The sequence below is a fragment of the Mchenga conophoros genome, linkage group LG3, assembly GCF_057382185.1.
Source record: "Mchenga conophoros isolate Kocher_MC1m ecotype Shallow Benthic linkage group LG3, M_conophoros_male_GT1.1, whole genome shotgun sequence".
NCBI classification, from domain to species: domain Eukaryota; kingdom Metazoa; phylum Chordata; class Actinopteri; order Cichliformes; family Cichlidae; genus Mchenga; species Mchenga conophoros.
Window position 1 is genome coordinate 50,332,863 of NC_140528.1, and position 16,922 is coordinate 50,349,784.

At 39.9% G+C, this 16,922-nt stretch overlaps 1 protein-coding gene across 1 annotated transcript in view; it reads left to right on the forward strand.

Moving 5' to 3' along the window:
- Positions 1 to 16,922, forward strand: part of LOC146579247 (endophilin-A1-like) — a 61,489-nt gene that overhangs the window by 527 nt on the left and 44,040 nt on the right. The gene's annotated exons all lie outside the window — the stretch shown is intronic.

Genomic DNA, 16,922 nt, shown 5'->3' on the forward strand with positions numbered 1-16,922 from the left:
GTCTGATTGTTTTCCTCAGACAAAAACGAGATTTGTGTGTAAACTATTCAGATTTCTCGCGATGTTTTGTGTGAATTAAAAGCGGGGTATGCCCCCCTCAAACACACACACACACACACTGAGAGGTTTGCATGTAATGTTATGTAACACTGTGTGAGCTGAAAGTGTGTGTGTGCAGCTGATTGGCTGTTGATCCACGCAACAGGGAATTCCCTCCTTCCTCCTTCACATCCCTCCATCTTCTTCTTCTTCCGCCATCTCTCCATCCTCTTCATCTTCCTTCATCCTTTTTAAAAAATCTACATACCTCTAAAATACAAACTTCCTTCATCATCCTCTTCCTTCTCCTTCATCCTTCCATCCTTCCTCCACACTTTCTTCGCCTCTTCGTGTTATTGTTATTCATCCCTCCTCTATAACGCTGCTTCATCTTTCTCCTTCTTGTCCTCCTTCTATCATCTTTTCCATCTTTCACCCATCCCTCCTTTTCTCTCTGTGCCTCTTGCATCACCTCCTTCTCCTGATCTCTCCTCTGTTTCCTTCCATCCTCTGCTTCTTTCTTATCCATCCCTCCATCCACATTCTGTTTTCCTTCCTATCCCTCCATCTTTTTCTTCTTGCTCCAATCCCTCTATCACTCCATCTTTCCCATCCTGTCTCCTTCTCCACACGCTTCTTTTTCTTTTTATCCATCCATTACCAACCCAACATCTTTTAGCTTTAGACACCTGAACATCCCCTCTGCTTCTTTTTCTTCTTTCTCTTTTTACTTTTAAATCTGTTTTTCAGTCCTCCCTTCATCTTTTCCTCCACTCTTCCTCATCCTCCTGTTCTTTGAGACGTTCCTCCACCTCTTCTCACTTCTCCCCCTCCTTGTGCTATTTTTCTGTCTTTTAACATCCCCTCATCCACCCTCTGATCATCATTTTAATCCATGTTTCCTTTATTCTTTCTTCCTCCTACACTCATCCTCTGCTCCTAGATTTCTTCACCATCGATCCTTCTGTTTAATCTTTTTTTCTTTTTTTCTGATCATCATGCCTCCATTTTTCATTTTCCACTTCACATCCACCTCCTACCGCCCTCCATCATCTGTCCATCATTACAGCGTAATCATAACTCGGGCTCAGATTTCAGTTTCATTAATGATTAGGATTTATTTTTAACACTTGCTGACATGTTTTTGTTTGGAGGCTTTTGGGGGAACCGCTTTAACCTTTCAGCCTGTTTTCTGGTGGTTGAATCTGAATGTGAGATGAATACAAAGAGTGAAGCACAAACAGACAGACAGACAGAACCTGTATGACCCGGCGTCTGTCCGTCCGGCCTCCTCCCCACAGGGTTCCTCGCTCATCATGTCGGCTGTGGAGTGATGTCGGTCGTGCTGGCAGCTCTGTGAGGCTGCAGATGGAAAAGTGGCAGGACTTTGAGCTGAATGGTCATGTGTGTGAAAAATAGTAAGGGACAGGAGGAGGGGGGGACTCGGGTTCCTTATATTGAAGTTTGTTAGGGCTGCAATTATTCATCAAGTAATTTGATTAAATAAATTCTTGACCCAAATTCTTTGCTTCAGTGCTTAGTTTAACGCATGGCTCTGTTGCACCCTGATGTAATAAACTATGTAAACTAGAGTGTTTCACCTACATTTGAGACTAAAAACAGACCTGCAATAGATATGTATTTAGGAGTAGCGTATGATTAAAAAGTTGAACAACATCAAGGCCACAGTGCCCCAAATTTCAGGCCGAGTGAAGGAAAACATCCAAAACATCAGCGGTGTTCCTGCACTCACCTTTCACATTTTCAGTCCTTCATTAAATCACCTGATCAACAAACTCCAACATGAAGAAAAGCAAACTTTTTACTCCTCCATCCACCACCGTTTGTTTTATGCTGAGAAAAATCAGCAGTAAGCCTCCAGAAGTTGTATTAAAATATACAAAACTGTTAACTTAGTCACACTGGTTTAATTAGACAGCTTCCTGAAGGCTGACAGCAGCTGTCCTGTTTTACATGGAAGCGAACAGAGCTGAGTCTAAGAAGGGCATAGGGTGTATTGCAAAGCTTTCGTAACATTTTTCAGATTGAAAGTGAAACAATATCAAATTGGACACTGTCTGTTGGACACTGAATTATTATTAATTATTAACATCTACACCATTTTTTCAGCAGCACAAAAAAGTTGCCTCCCATTAAAAGGGAGTTTTACCTTCCCACTTTCGCCAAAGTGCTTGCTAATATGATTGTTGTTGTTTTTTCTGTATGTATTATTGTAGGGTCTACCTTACAATATAAGTCGCCTTAAGGTGACTGTTGTTGTGATTTGCCGCTAAATAAAACTGAAATAAAATTCAATTAATGTCAGAAAACCTTAAAAATAGACAGTAAAGGTAAATATTTATGCCTTAGTTCAGATTGTTTATTTATCTTATTATATTTGCTTTGACCTTTGACTGTACTTGAGATTTTTTTAATATATTTTTCCATTTAAGAAAATGTTTTCTTTAAAAAAAAAAAAATTTAATATGGTGCGTTTATACAGTCAAAGGGTTTAGTTATTTTGTTTTTTGAGATGTTGGTTGCAGTTAAACGTTTAAAAATTGCAATTTCTAAAATGGAAACCAATAAGCAGTTCATTTTGAAAGACTAGTTTTTTCTCTCTTGAATATTTACTATTGCTCATTAATAAGACAAAAAATAGTTTTCATCTGATTACTTGATTAATTGGTGGAATAATCAATAGATTACTCGATTGCTAAAATAAACGATAGCTGCAGCCCTAGAGCCCAAGCAACAAGCCTCCACTTGAGGCTGTGTCTATGTTTAGAGCCTGGTTACAAAAACCGTGTTAGCCCCTGTGGATGGTTTCACTTTCATAATAACTGTGCTTCCATAGCTCCTACATTTGGAAACTGAAGAACAGGGCGGGGCTCTTAATGGACAGCTAGCTCACCTGAACTAATTAAATCGTGGAAGTGGACCTCTCCACTACATCTGTGGTGCCATTTTAATGGAATTACATAACAAATTTCCTCCACTGTGTGGTTCACACCATCAGTTCTAGTATTTTATTAATCTGTAGTTATTATTAGTGTTCATTTATTGGTGGGGCTTGCTCATAAGCTCACCAAGCTTGCTGATAACTACACCACGCTTTAAGGTTGGGGCCCAATCTTCTTCCCTTCACCTCCAACTAGTCACCGCTGTTCCTCCCTGCACCTGGTTCAGCTGGAGGGTTCTTCCTGTTAAAAGGGAGTTTTTCTTCCCTACTGTCACCACATCATTTGGTCAAAGGGGCCGATGTGATTGTTTGGGTTTTTCTGTTTTCTCGGTATTATTGTAGAATCCTTGCAATAAAGTGTTTGACCCTGTGAAAGTAAAGCAAATTATAAGGTTGTGTTGCGGGATAAAGATCTTGGGCAGCAAAGATGGTCAGATTGATTTGCCATTAGCTCTCAAGTAACTGTGGGGGTTTGTTTCAGCTTGTTATTATGAATGCATTCATTTCCTGTTCTCAGAATTGTTAGATTAATTATTTTAGTTCAAGATTCCAGATTCAATGTGCCTTGATACCATTCATGTCAACACCTGTCCATTTAAACAATCCCTGCAGACCTGGGCTCGTACTGTTTCCTCTTTGACATTAATGAATCTGTGTAGAGTGTCTTCATTGATCCAGAGTTAGAGAAAACAGAAGGAAGTGTGGTTTGTTTTTTAATCTGGTTTGACTTTAAATTACAGTTTAATTAACAAGTACACTTAACCCTTCTCCACAGCCCTCCTCAGGGACAGTGGTTGGTTATTGATTATTGGCGATCTCGCAGCAGGATGACGGCAGGAGCAGGTCAACAAACCCGAGTATCCAGTTGTACCTTCAGTTGTACGGGTCGATTGAGGCTCAGGAGGTGAAGCTGGAAGGTCGGAGTTATAATAACCCAGCTCCTCTAGTCAAAGTGTCATCGGGAAACAAGCTGAACAACAAATTGCTTAGCATGTGCTTGTCACGGGAGCGCTTCCCCTTTTCATTGAATGCTTGTGGTTTGTACCTTTCAGAGGCCAGTCTTTAACCTCCACTGATAGTGTTGCACACTACAAAAATGGACTTTGTGAAAAATGTTGCAGAATTTCTATGCATAGTACCAATTAGTATCTTTTTTATATGTGATTGGGGAAAGACCACAGTTGCACAGTGCATTTCTAGTCTTACTCAAAGTGGTCAAACAACTTCTAACTTGTCTATAAATTAAAAGGACTTCCTCTCTTACTGCTGCTTTTACCGCTCTTACTAATGCAGCTGATGCCCCTGCTGCTCCTATACTTATTAAAACAGCTCTTATTCCGATTATTTTGCAAGAAATATTAACAGCTAAGTGTCTGCAGAGAGTCACTGTAAGACACTTTTACTGCTGTAGCTGGTAGTGGTGCTATAAACACTTGGATAGTCACGCGCTGTTAAGGTTCATAAATTGGAGACATCACAGACGATTACCAGAGAGGAAAGAAGAGGAAATAAAATTGTGACACACAAATTACTCTTATCTTTGCTCTTCTTTGGTAAATTAATGTGTGTCTGTGCTTGTCTGGGCCTCCCACTGTTCTTAAAGAGAGTCGAAATCAATGAAAATGTTATTAATATGACATTTTCATGCAGTAATCTGACCCCGAGGGCTTCACTAATGTCATTAAAAAGTGTAAAAAATAAAATAGGAGGAAGAGAGAGAGGAACAAAAACAGCCGATCGATGTTGTCCATGTTTGCTTTCCGTCTCGTCTGTCATCGGGACAAATTCCTACACATTCGTTGCGTTTGCGGGTGCTGATAAAGAGAGAAGATGATGTTTATTGATCCCTGAGGGGGAAACTGGGTCACTGCAGCAGAGCAGAGCAAAAAGCAAAAATAAAAAGTACAGCAACAGAGACGGAGGGCGTCCTGCATGTTCAGACAGCTCCAGAGGACAGCGTTAACTCTGAAACTGGTGCACCAAAGGCAGTCTCTGTTTCTTTGTAGCACAGTCTATCCAAAAGAGACGACCAGCTGGCTTGGCTGGTTCTGGATTGGTACTCGTGTCATACTCATTTATCGAAGGCTGTTTTTCACCTTTCAGATATCTAAGCAGGCTGTAAAGATGTGTGCAAAGTAAAAAGTGATCTTCTTATACATGATTCTCTGATCATCCACCATATATCCCTCATCATATATGAGGGTATAAATACACTGTATGGACAAAACCTTTCTACCCATTACACTTACAGTAGCTCTTATGGCATCCCATCAAGCTTTCCACAATATTTTGGAGTGTGCCCACTTATCCAGAAGAGCATTTGTAAGGTCAGACACTGATGTTGGATACGAGCGCCTGGATCTCAATCTCCCAAAGCATTCATTGTTCGTTCTAGTTCATCCAAAACTGAAAGGGCTGGTTCTGGCATAGTTCTTTTCTACTCTACTTGAGCATTCAACATACTTTATTCTTCAATTCACATACACATTCATACAAATACTTTTTTCTATGTCAAAGTGCTTACTATCTAACATTCACAGTCCAATGAACACAGCAGAAGTGAGTCTGGGTTCAGTATCTTGCCCAAGGATGCTCTGGCCAGCAGAATGGTGCAGCCAGCAAACCATCAACCTTCCAATTACTAAATGAGCTGCTCTACCTCCTGAGCCACAGCCCCCCCGAGGTGTTCAATGGGGTTAAGGTCAGGACTCTGTGAGGGCCATTTAAGTTCTTCCACGTCAAACTCATCCAACCATGCTTTTATGGACCTTGCTGTGTCACTTGGTCACAGTCACTCTGAAACAGAAAAGGGGTTTTCCCCCAAACTGTTCCCACAAAGTTGGAAGCTTAGAATTGGCCATCTTATCTTGGTACGCTAAAGAATTAAGATTTCCTTTGACTGGAACTAAACCTTAAGGCACGTTCTCCTGGCATTCGCCAAACACATTCATCAGACTCGTCAGATGATTGCTCTATAAAGAAATATGACTCCTCATTTCCACTGCTGCAGAGAACAGCAGTGGCATGCTTTCCACAACTCCATCCAGGGCTTGGCATTGTATGTGGCGATGTCAGGCTTCCAGCCATAGAAACCAGCACAGTGAAGCTCCCAGAGCACAGCTTCTGTGCTGATTTTAATGCCAAAGAAAGTTTGGAAGTCCAGAGTCACTGACTCAGCAGAGTGTTGTTGACTTTTATACATAATGCTCCTCAGCACTCAGCAACTGTGCTCTATAACTTTACATGACCTGCCACTTTGTGAATGAGCTGCTGTGGCTCCTAAACACTTCTGTTTTGCAGTTCAGTTGTCCCTCGTTTATCACTGGAGTTACGTTCTATAACCCGCGATGGGTAAAATCCGCGAAGTAGCCAACTTTATTTTTTACAATTATTATAGATGTTTCAAGGCTGTAAAACCCCTCACTACACACTTTATACACTTTTCTCCGACAGGCACGAACATTTTCACACTTTTCACTCTTGTTTAAACACTCTCAAAGTTCAAACCTTCGTAGAAAAATAAGTCCAGAGATAGAATGAACCCAAAGGCACCGGCGGTTGTCTTTGATGGTGCAAAAATGTTTCATCGACATTGTTGTGTCTTTTTGAGAAAACTTACAAACATACAGTACAGCACTTTAAAGTCACACTGATAGTGATCAAAGATTTTGTAATTTAGCTTGTCAAATTTGTAAATTTGACAAGCTAAATGCATTCTGTCCTGTACAGGAGACAAGGCACGAGATGGATTAACAGTGGTCTACAACCAATTAGGATGCAGAACACAGTGGGCTATAAACACACACACACACACACACACACACACACACACACAAAAACTTCCAAAAATGCGAAACAGCAAGGCTGCGAAATGTGAATTGTATTATAGCGAAGGACCACTGTAACACCATTTAGAGTTGAGCGTGGTATATCTAAGGGAAGAAATTTCACAGACTGACTGGTTGCAACTGTGGCATCCTGTTACAGTACCAGAGTTGAATTCGGTGAGCGCTTAAGAACAACCTGTTCTTTCATAAATGTTGAAAGGCATCTGGCATTTGTGGCAGTGGGACTGGAAAATACCTAAATTCAAGATTAAGAGACTGTGTAAGCTAGTACTTTAATATTAGTGTAGTGTACAGATGTTACAACTCAGAGATAGTAACTGCTAAATAAGAACAATGCTGATGAAACTCTGGATGGAGAACAATTCTATGAACCTAAAACATTTTAAAGGAGGCAAACAATTAAAAATGGAAGCAGAGGATTAAAGGGAAACTTAAAAGATAAATCTGGTGTTGCTACATAGAAAAAGAGCAGAAGCATCAGTATGTGTTGAGTTTAGCCCCCAGTAATTTCAGATTGGACTCTCTGTTCTATTCAACATGGAAATCTTTTAAAATGACTTGTAAATATACAGTTTTATTTCTGGAATAAAGCTGAGTATTATCCTTGTTCGGGACTATTTCAGTGGCAGATTATTGACATTTGGTGCCGTAGTGACTATTTTCAGAAGCAGGCTGAGTCAAAATAAACTAAAATCATGAATGAACTTGTCATGTTGTGTTGCTGTGTATGGTGGATCACAAGCTAAGTGTATGAATGAGGTATTGTCTCAGTTATAAATCCAGGTTCTACAGGTGTTTCTTTAAAAACACCTTTGACTTGTCACATATGAATTTCCCATTTGATTGGAGGTGGTGACGGATCTTTGAGGTGAGATGTCGACGGCTAGCAGGCAGGTAGCGAGGCCTGAAATAGATCTGTGAATCACCAGTAGGCGTTATTGGAAAGTGAGGGGGCAGCAGGCAGCACGAGACGTCAGAGACCCGTAACTCTGGAAACCAGAAAAGAGGGACTGTCTGTCTGCCTGTATCTATGAGTTTCTCTCTGTGTGTAAACTGAAATATAAACCCGATTTGTCATCTCTCTGGTGCTGATTAACCATCGACACTCTGACTGCTGTGATGTCGTTCACGGCCATGGTTTATTCATGGCTGTACCAGGCAGAGTGCAAACACACAAGCACAAAGCAGAGAGAACCGAGTCTGAGCGACAGGGTAGATGCTGAGCTGCAGAGGTGAGAGATAATAACCCGTGATTACATGCAGCAGCGCGGCAATACAGTGTGCTGCTTTACTAAGTAATAGCAGGTTGGAAAAATCTAATTCAATAGGAGAAATAACACATTGAGGAAAGTCTGAACTCAGAAAATTAAAAGACATAGCACATTATTATGAAATTAGGACTTATGTGTTTGTTTATTTTCAGCTTCTGTCTCATTTCAGGAATGTCAAGTTAATGTTGTGTAAGAAAAATAAAGGACAAAATTCATCCACTGGCCACTAGAGGCACACCCAGAAATATTAGTTATTCGCCATAGACACAGATATTTAAAAAAAAAAAAATACTAATAAAATGCCAGAATTTAACTCACTGAAACTGATTAGCATAATTAACTGCAGGGGTTGATATAGTGGTGAAAATCCTTCGAAAAAAAACCACGTCCTCCATTCATTTGTTATTAACCATGATCTAGTTCACAGCCATGGTTTATGTCAGACAGAGAGCAAAACTAGCTTAAGAGAGTAAAACTGTATGAGGTTGTAAACACATTTATTTCTGCTCTAACAGGAGTCAACTGGTATTGACTCACTTTTGGAGCCATTGTCAAGAAGCTGTTAGAAGAAACTGCAGGTTTTGGTACTCCAGCGTTGGTGTTGTGGATCTTGTTGCCTCACAACAAGTAGGTCAAGGGTTCAAATCCAGGATGGAGTTTTTAGGTTCTCCCTGTGCCTGCATGGATTCTTGTCTGATACTCCAGCTTCCAACCACAGTCCATGCACGTGAGGCTAGCTTGCGATTTTAAATCTGTGTATAGCAGATTACAATGGATGGGATAGGCTCCAGGCAAAAATTAGATTAAAAGGTTAACATATAAATTTTAGCTATAATTGAGGTGAGATTGTAGAGCAAAATGAATTAGGCAGAGCTCAACAGATGAGTCATATGTTGCGACAGCTTTAACAACAATCTGTTCACCTCATTTGACCAGGCTCGTCTTATCTGTGACAGAAACCTTGCAAGCAGAAAATTTTTCAAATGGAGAGCATAAAAAAAAAAACTTCGTGTTTTCCACTTCTTGCTCATGGGGTGTGTGAGCCAATCACACGCGAGAATTGGGAACATTAAAACTTGATTTGAACTTTTTGCCTGCTGAGACGTGAATCTGGGACACATCCCAGCATGTGTGTGTGTGTGTGTGCTTTAACAGATGGGAAAAGAACAATCAGAGCTGAGCTAAGCAAGCAGTGGCAGTGTGAAGCCAACTGCCAAGTCGCAGTGCCACCAACCAAGATGGCCGCCAAGCAGGAAATGGGACACCTCGGTCTAAACGGTTGAATAAAACATGAGAGAGGGAGAGAAGACAGAGATCGATATCCAACTGTACAAACGTCAAAGAAAGAGGAAGAACAATAAACAAAAGATCAAAGAGGAAGTAGATCATAAACAGGCCTTTCATTTAATAATTTCATACGTTTTAAATCTTCATCCCTGATTTTTAACTTATCCTTCACTGAATTTGCCTTCATTCATTTAGTATTCCCAATTGTTTGAAATGTGGCATTTTAAAGTAATATTTTGTTGTTTTATTTAACAGGTGTCTCCAGTTATTTCTACTTTTCAGATTTTGATGGTTATAGCCATTATAAGCCACTCAGTGATGCACAAATTCCCATTTTTGTTGTAATTTTGCATGTTTTAGATACAAGCATACTTAATTGTTATTCAAATTTACCCATTACAGTACACATAAGATTGAGATTTCATTGCATTAGCTCCAATTGTAGAAAAATTTTGCACTTATCTTCATTTGTTTATCTTTGCTAGTTACAATGATTCGCAAAACAAGTGGCCTCCTGATAGCCAAACTATAATCTTATCAAAGGGAGAGCCCAGCCACTCTGCAGTGGAAACTCATTTCTGCCTCTTGCATCTGCACTCTCACCCTTTCAGTGATTAGCCAGAGCTCGTGACCATAAGTGATGGAACATAGATCAACCTGTGAATCGACAGCTTTATTTCCCTTTAATCTTGCCGAGATGTCATTTCTGGAAGACTTTTTAATGGGAAGGGACACGGGGATTGATAGTTGATGATTAATGAAAATTACAACAGGTAAACCTTCGATATGAAACATGACCACAGAATGTTATAGGCTTTGTTGACTTTAATTTGGCAGGAATTTATATAAATGAAAATACGAAGGTAATCAAAGGTAATGAAAGGCTCCCTCACTCTTTTGTGGCAGTAGACTCATTTGCAATGAATCCACCTGCTTCTTCAAAGGTAATCTTTTCATCTCCCCTTTTTGTTTTCTGCCATGTTTCTTTGGTTTAGCCACTGTTTCTTTCCTTGAGCTCTTCAGTTGAAACATGTTCCGCATAGGCTTGATAATAAACTACTATCATATTACATCCTTATTAGCAGCAGTATTGCTACATACAGGTAATTCAGAATGCAGTCGTCCTTACGCATACATGGAAATTTGACCTTCAGTTTGACCTTCAGTTCAGTACTACCTTTAAATCCATTTAGTATTTCATAATAGATTCTCTGCCTCATCTTCACTGATCTCACCTGGACCCACAACACCAATGTCCTGGTAAAGAAGGTCCAGCAGCAGCGCTTCCTTCATGTCCTGAGGAAGAATAACCTGGACTGGAAGCTGCTGCTGGCCTTCTACCACTCCACAGTGGAGAGCATGCTCTCCTACTGCCTTGTGTTTGGTACGCAGGGGCCACAGCTGAGAAAAGGAAGGCTGTGCAGAGGGTAATAAACACTGTCCAAAGAATCACTGGCTGCCCTATACCAACCCTGGAGGCCATCACCAGATCCTCCTGTCTCAGGAAAACCAGCACCATCACAGGTGACCCCTGCCCTCTGCCCACTGCATATTTGACTCACTGCCCTCCGGACAGTGCCTCAGGTCAGTCAGGTCCCACACCTCCAGACTCACAAACAGCTTCTTCCTCTGGGCCATTTGGACTGTAAACAAACACTATCCCCCCACACCCCACTCCTGCCCACCCACAGTCACTCAGACCACTACCACACAGACTCTATACTTGGACCAAGTCCTTTGCACTACATTTAGGCACTTTGTAACTTGTCCTTTTAATGTGTGTCTTCCTCTTATTTTGTATATATTCCTCTTTTTTGTTATTCATTCCTGTTGTCTAACTATTTATGTGAAGTTATTCTTTTATATGCTATTGTATTCTAAAGCTCTGTGGTTTGGTCCCTCAGTACATTTCTGACTTCTTCAGTTTCTATAACCTGATTAGATTTTGCAGGTCATCAGGTGCAGGTCTGTGAACTGTTTTATTAGAGTTGGATCTAAGTGTGTTCAAAGTGCTTTCAATTACTGTGGTCCTGTTCTTGGGAACAAGCTGCCCACTGACAGACTCAGAACATTTTTTATTCTCACAGTTGCACACTTAATAACAGTGTGTGTGCACATGTGCTTTTCATTGATTTGTGGATTTTTTTTTTTTTTTTTTACTGTTATAAGCTATGTGGGGGTAGAGCAGGTCCCCTACTTATCGGAAGGTTAGTGGTTTGATTCCTGGCTCCTCCAGTCTGCATGTCAAGTATCCTTGGAAATACTAAGGCCAAGTTGCTCTCCGAGTATGAATGTGTGTATGAGTATGAATGTGTGTATGAGTATGAATGTGTGTATGTAGTTAGGAAGCACTAACTAGAAAGAAAGTGCTTGTGTGATAAGGTGAATGTGGCATGTTGTATAGACCTCTTTGAGTACTCCAAGAGAGTAGAAAAGCACTATACAAGAATCAGTCAATTTACATGTTGTAGACCCACATCAGTTGTTTTTATCTTTCATGTTCAGCACACTGAGTTTACATGAAATTAAATGGGCTACATAAATAAAATTCTGTTTTCTGATCATTTTAAGTGGCTAACATTAACATGTGATCATGGGTCAGGTTAATGTCGATGATAGCTGTGTAAAATGAAAATGTTGAATGTGTTCAGCTGCTAGTGAGGTGAGGGGCTGTGCACCTGCCAGTTGTGCATCAGCTGAATGAGGTGAATACGGCACTCCTAGTATCAATACTGCTGAGTATCCAACTAAGTGTTACGGTTTAGAGTCATTATGTCTATATGCTGCCCTCAGTGTTGTTTTCCAAATTTTCATATCAAAAGATATCAGGTGTAGTAAATGTTATCAGTCCTGCCCATCTGTAACAGTAATAGACAGTGTTAAATGAACAAGATAACACAGTTTAATGTGCCTACAAAGTGTCAAGTTTGTCTGTCTGGTTGTACCAGAGAAAGTATCTCAGCAGTTGGAAACAGTGGCTGCCTTCCTTAGCAACCGTATTTGATCAGCACCAGAAGCAAAGCATTTCCTCAAAGAGCCTAAAAATAGTCATCTTTCATAGTTTGCTCTACCTAAGGAAGTATTGAAATATTTCTTGTGTGTGTGCCTGCGTGTACCTTGCAGTTATGTTACTATATTATTATTGTTAGTAGTAGTAATACTAAAGATTGAGTAAGTTCTGCGTTTTCCTTGTTCTACATAAATCTAAATGCAATATTTGAGAGATTTGAACTGTTAATGTGGCAAAGTAAGTCTTTTGTGAGATTGTTATGAATGAAACACTCAATGAGCTAATTCAGAAATAATGGTCCTGAGATTATGTTTGCAGGCTATTACACTTATATTCACTATATTCTGAACCCACAGCCCTGCTCTGCATCAAGAGTAAAGGAAATGAATGGGTGCTTCAAGTTTCTTTGAGGATTTTCGGTTTCCTTAAAGGCTGAGGTTCAGAATGATCTCTGATCGTCCCGGTTATGTTGATAAAAGTTCACAATGAGGTATTTATTTTCTGTGGAAACATAGTGAATTCATCTTGTATTTCACTGCGTGGTAGTTCTCTTTCCACATTTTTCTTTCAGCTTGCAGTCTCTGTTTGTGTTGACCCTAGACTTGTATTTGACGATGAATGATAGAAGAAGAGAAAGACACAGGAAGCACCCTGAAGATAATTAGAGAGAAAGAGGTGAAGAGGATTGATGGAGCAGATTGAAGAAGCTGCTATTAAGTGGGAGCAGATGGGAGCACAGTTTGTCTCTCTTAAATTCAAATTATGGTGACAGGACACTCAAAAAAATGAGGAAATAGAAAATAATGTGTCAATAATCAGATTTAATAAGACATAAAGATGTGAATTTGAACAAAGATTGAGGATAAAAAGGATGTTAATCAGTCTGTCTCTGCTTCTCTGTTGCTTCCTGATCAAACATGCTTCTCTCTCCCTTCGAGGGACGTGTTGTCCTGGCAACCACACACGTGTGAAGTGAAGGCAGGCTTGATGCAAACACACATACACACACAGGCCAGGCTGAGCTCTAGTTGGCTCGCTCAATAATTGATTGTCCCTGAGGGCTTCACACGTGAGCAGAGGACCCACGTGTCTCCGTGTCCTTTCCTTTTGTTTTCAAGTCACTTCATCAATTTGACCTTTGACCTCCTCACTGCGTGCTGATGATGTGGCTGCAGCCATCAGCCACTGTAAGGGAATTCAGCCTAAAATCAATGAAAGCTGGACGAAGACAGAAGCTCTGCTGCCCGAGGCAAAGCTCCAGCTGGGGGCAGAATGAATCCCATTGGCTGAGATGAACCTTAGGCTGTGTGGGTGTAATCAATATGCTGTATATTACAGTGTGGAAAACAGACGAGTGCTGTCATTTTGACCTCCATGATTTTAAATTGCTCATTTGTATTTAATTTTTTAAAATTACTCATCAGATTTGACAAAAAAAAAACAATTTAAGATCCAGATTAAGAGTCTTACAGATTAAACATCTGTTTAACAGATGATGACAAAAACTTCTAAACTGAAACGTGAAAATCTTCCAGAATCCACAAAAAATCAGCACGTCCTTGTTTTTGTATCCGTTTTTGTATCTAATCGTGAGGTTTTCTTTGTTTATTATTTTTATTGTTACCAGCTGACAGCAATCACACCACTTTTTCTCACCAACACATTTACTTGATCTGATGCCTGCAATTTAACCATCAGGTCAAGTATAGGTTAAATGAATTAAAAATAACAGTTCATTTGAAATACCATCACTCTGATTTATCTATTTCATAGTTGTTGTTTTTTTCCACCTAGCATACATTTTAAGAATAGCATTGACCATTTAATTACAGATTGGGAAAGTAAGACATATTTTTAAAAAGCACAAATAGGACAAAAACTAACACATCTGAATAATCTAATTACTAGAAGTAGAACTAACATGTTGCTTTAGCTACACTAAAATAAGGAAATAAAAGAGCAGGCTGAACAGGTCACAGTCCACATTTTAAATATGCACCTCACAGTTATCTACAACAGCTTAAGGAACGCACTTTTAACTCTTTCTTCAGAAACTGGTGAGATCATTGCTGGCCTGCTATCCGGTTGTTCAGTCTGACGTCACTAGCCGTGTCTGGGTCTAAACTCCGCTGCAGGTCCATATATCAAACGATCACTATGGCATTACTGAGAGTTGAAAAACTATCTAAAGTCTTTCATCTTTAATAAAATGATCAGCGTTCTGCTCTACCAGGTGTAACAATTGAGTTTCCAGGCATCCATGAAAACAGAATTTATGACATTTAACGGAGTTAGAAGTTAGCAGGGAGTTAGCTCGCTAGCTTCTATCTAAATACAATATAGCATGTCCTGACTGCGGGGTTTTGGAAACAAATTAAAACGTACAGCTCTGCTATCACTTCCAGCATAAATGAAGACAGAAAACTAAACAGCAGTGACATTTGTAGGGTTACTTTAGTTTGGCTAGCTGGTATATAATGATGTGCTACGTGATTGCTAGCGACACAGCTATGTTAGCATAATATAAACAAGCTAACTTTTTTTCCACTCGATAAAAGTTAACGTGAGTGTTCTCGGTGGTCAGGAACAAATGTAATCGCATGGCAGGATGCTGTAAAAGGACCAAACTTCAGCCAGGAGAACAACTGAGATAATCCATCCATAATACAAGGTTAGTCATTCATATACTGCTGCATGGGCTGGGCTGCAGTTACATCCTAAGGTTTTAAAAACTGAGCTTAAATAAATGATTAGTGGTAATAAAAGCCGAGGGAGGTCAATAGTGATCACTGACTGTTTTAGGAGCTTTTTGAGATCAAATAGAAGAAAATACATAACATTAAACATGTTAACAACACAAAAGCCATATTAAACGCAGACTACTTTAGACCCGGAAGTAGGATTCGTCACGTCATCACTGAACAACCGGATAGAGATTGAAAATGTGACGTCACTCAGGGGTAAAACCGCAAAGAATTCTGGGAACTCGTGGCAAGAGGTACTAGCGCACGCAGGTTTTCAATTGAAATCAGTCACACAGCGATAAAAAGAAACACAAAAAATGGCAAGAAGCTGTTGTATTATTAACTGCAATAGCCGGTCGCATGACAGCCACGGAAAGCCGACGGGTAAAGAGATCGGTTGTTATCGGATTACGTCGTTGAAGAGAAATTGTTCGAGCCATGTTTCCGAAGCAACAAAGAGGCAACGGGTGGCCTGGATTGCAGCCATTCAAAGACAAAATATAACGTCCCAGAACCCTCCAGCTCACAGGTTAGTCTGCTCCAAGCATTTCCACAGAGGTCAGTCTGCTGTTGTAGTTAATGCGTCATTTTTCATAACATAATTGGTGATATAGGTTACAAGCAAGTCTGGCGCTGAACAGAAATTGTCGCGCTATGCTCCTTTATTTATTGTGCATAAATAGTAAATTGTCCTGACACAATATTGCGTTTCGCTTCTGTTATTATGGTACATTGACAAAAACATATACTTTTATTTAAAACAGTTTTTTTGTATCACTAATTGTCCAGTGCGATTACAGCATACAATATTATTGTCACTGCTACATTTCTGTAATGCGTACCAGAAATTATTTCCACTACTAATTAATTACCGTTGAGCTCAAAGGTCCTATTAATAAACGGTTAAAGAATGTGTATTTATGACGACAATTTGTGAGGTAAACTTATGATACGTACAATAGTCTTTCGTTCTACACGGTGCATTTCAAGGTCCTGCACCCATCTGTCGGTAAACTGTACCTGGGCTTGTTGCAGTGACCTGAAGTTACTAAACTTCACGAGTGTGTGCACTCACTCCAAGAAACGTATGATTATAAATATGAGCGTGGTGAAAGTTGGGCAGCACGCTAACGTATTTTGTCCCTCTGTGTGCTCGTAAGGGTCTGACTCTTTCACTGGTTTGATTTTTTTCCTCGTATCTTTTCTTTGACTTTTCATCAAGTCTGTCTTTGTACGGACCGGCATTGTTCTCCTTCGTTTTGTACATACCTTTTTTGGGGGAAAAGAAAAAGCAAGAATTTATTGGAACCGAAGAATGAACGTTTTGCGGTGCTGCAAATGCTTGCATTTGATGCGGTACTTGGATTGTTTTGCCACGAGTTCACCGCATGCAATGCGCGAAAGTCACGTGGTCTGTCAATCTCTATATATGTATCAATATAAATGCTGTATATGTAGTATATTTATTAATTTAAACATATGTAGCCAGTTGGCTAAGGTAGATAGCCGATAACAGTTGCAGAGTAACTTAAAATGGACCAACTTGGTTTGGGGCATCTTATTTTGAAAATCTAATCACTTTACAGAATCTTAAAACATCCAAAGATGAACTGGAGGGTTTTATTTTGAAAAAGTATCACTATAAAGTCCATTATCTACAATAGGAGTGGGCAATCTGGCCTTGAAATTATATCACAATATTTCTAGGAAACACTGATATTGATGTGGAAGAAAACAATGAACAATGCTCGCAGCTGCGAC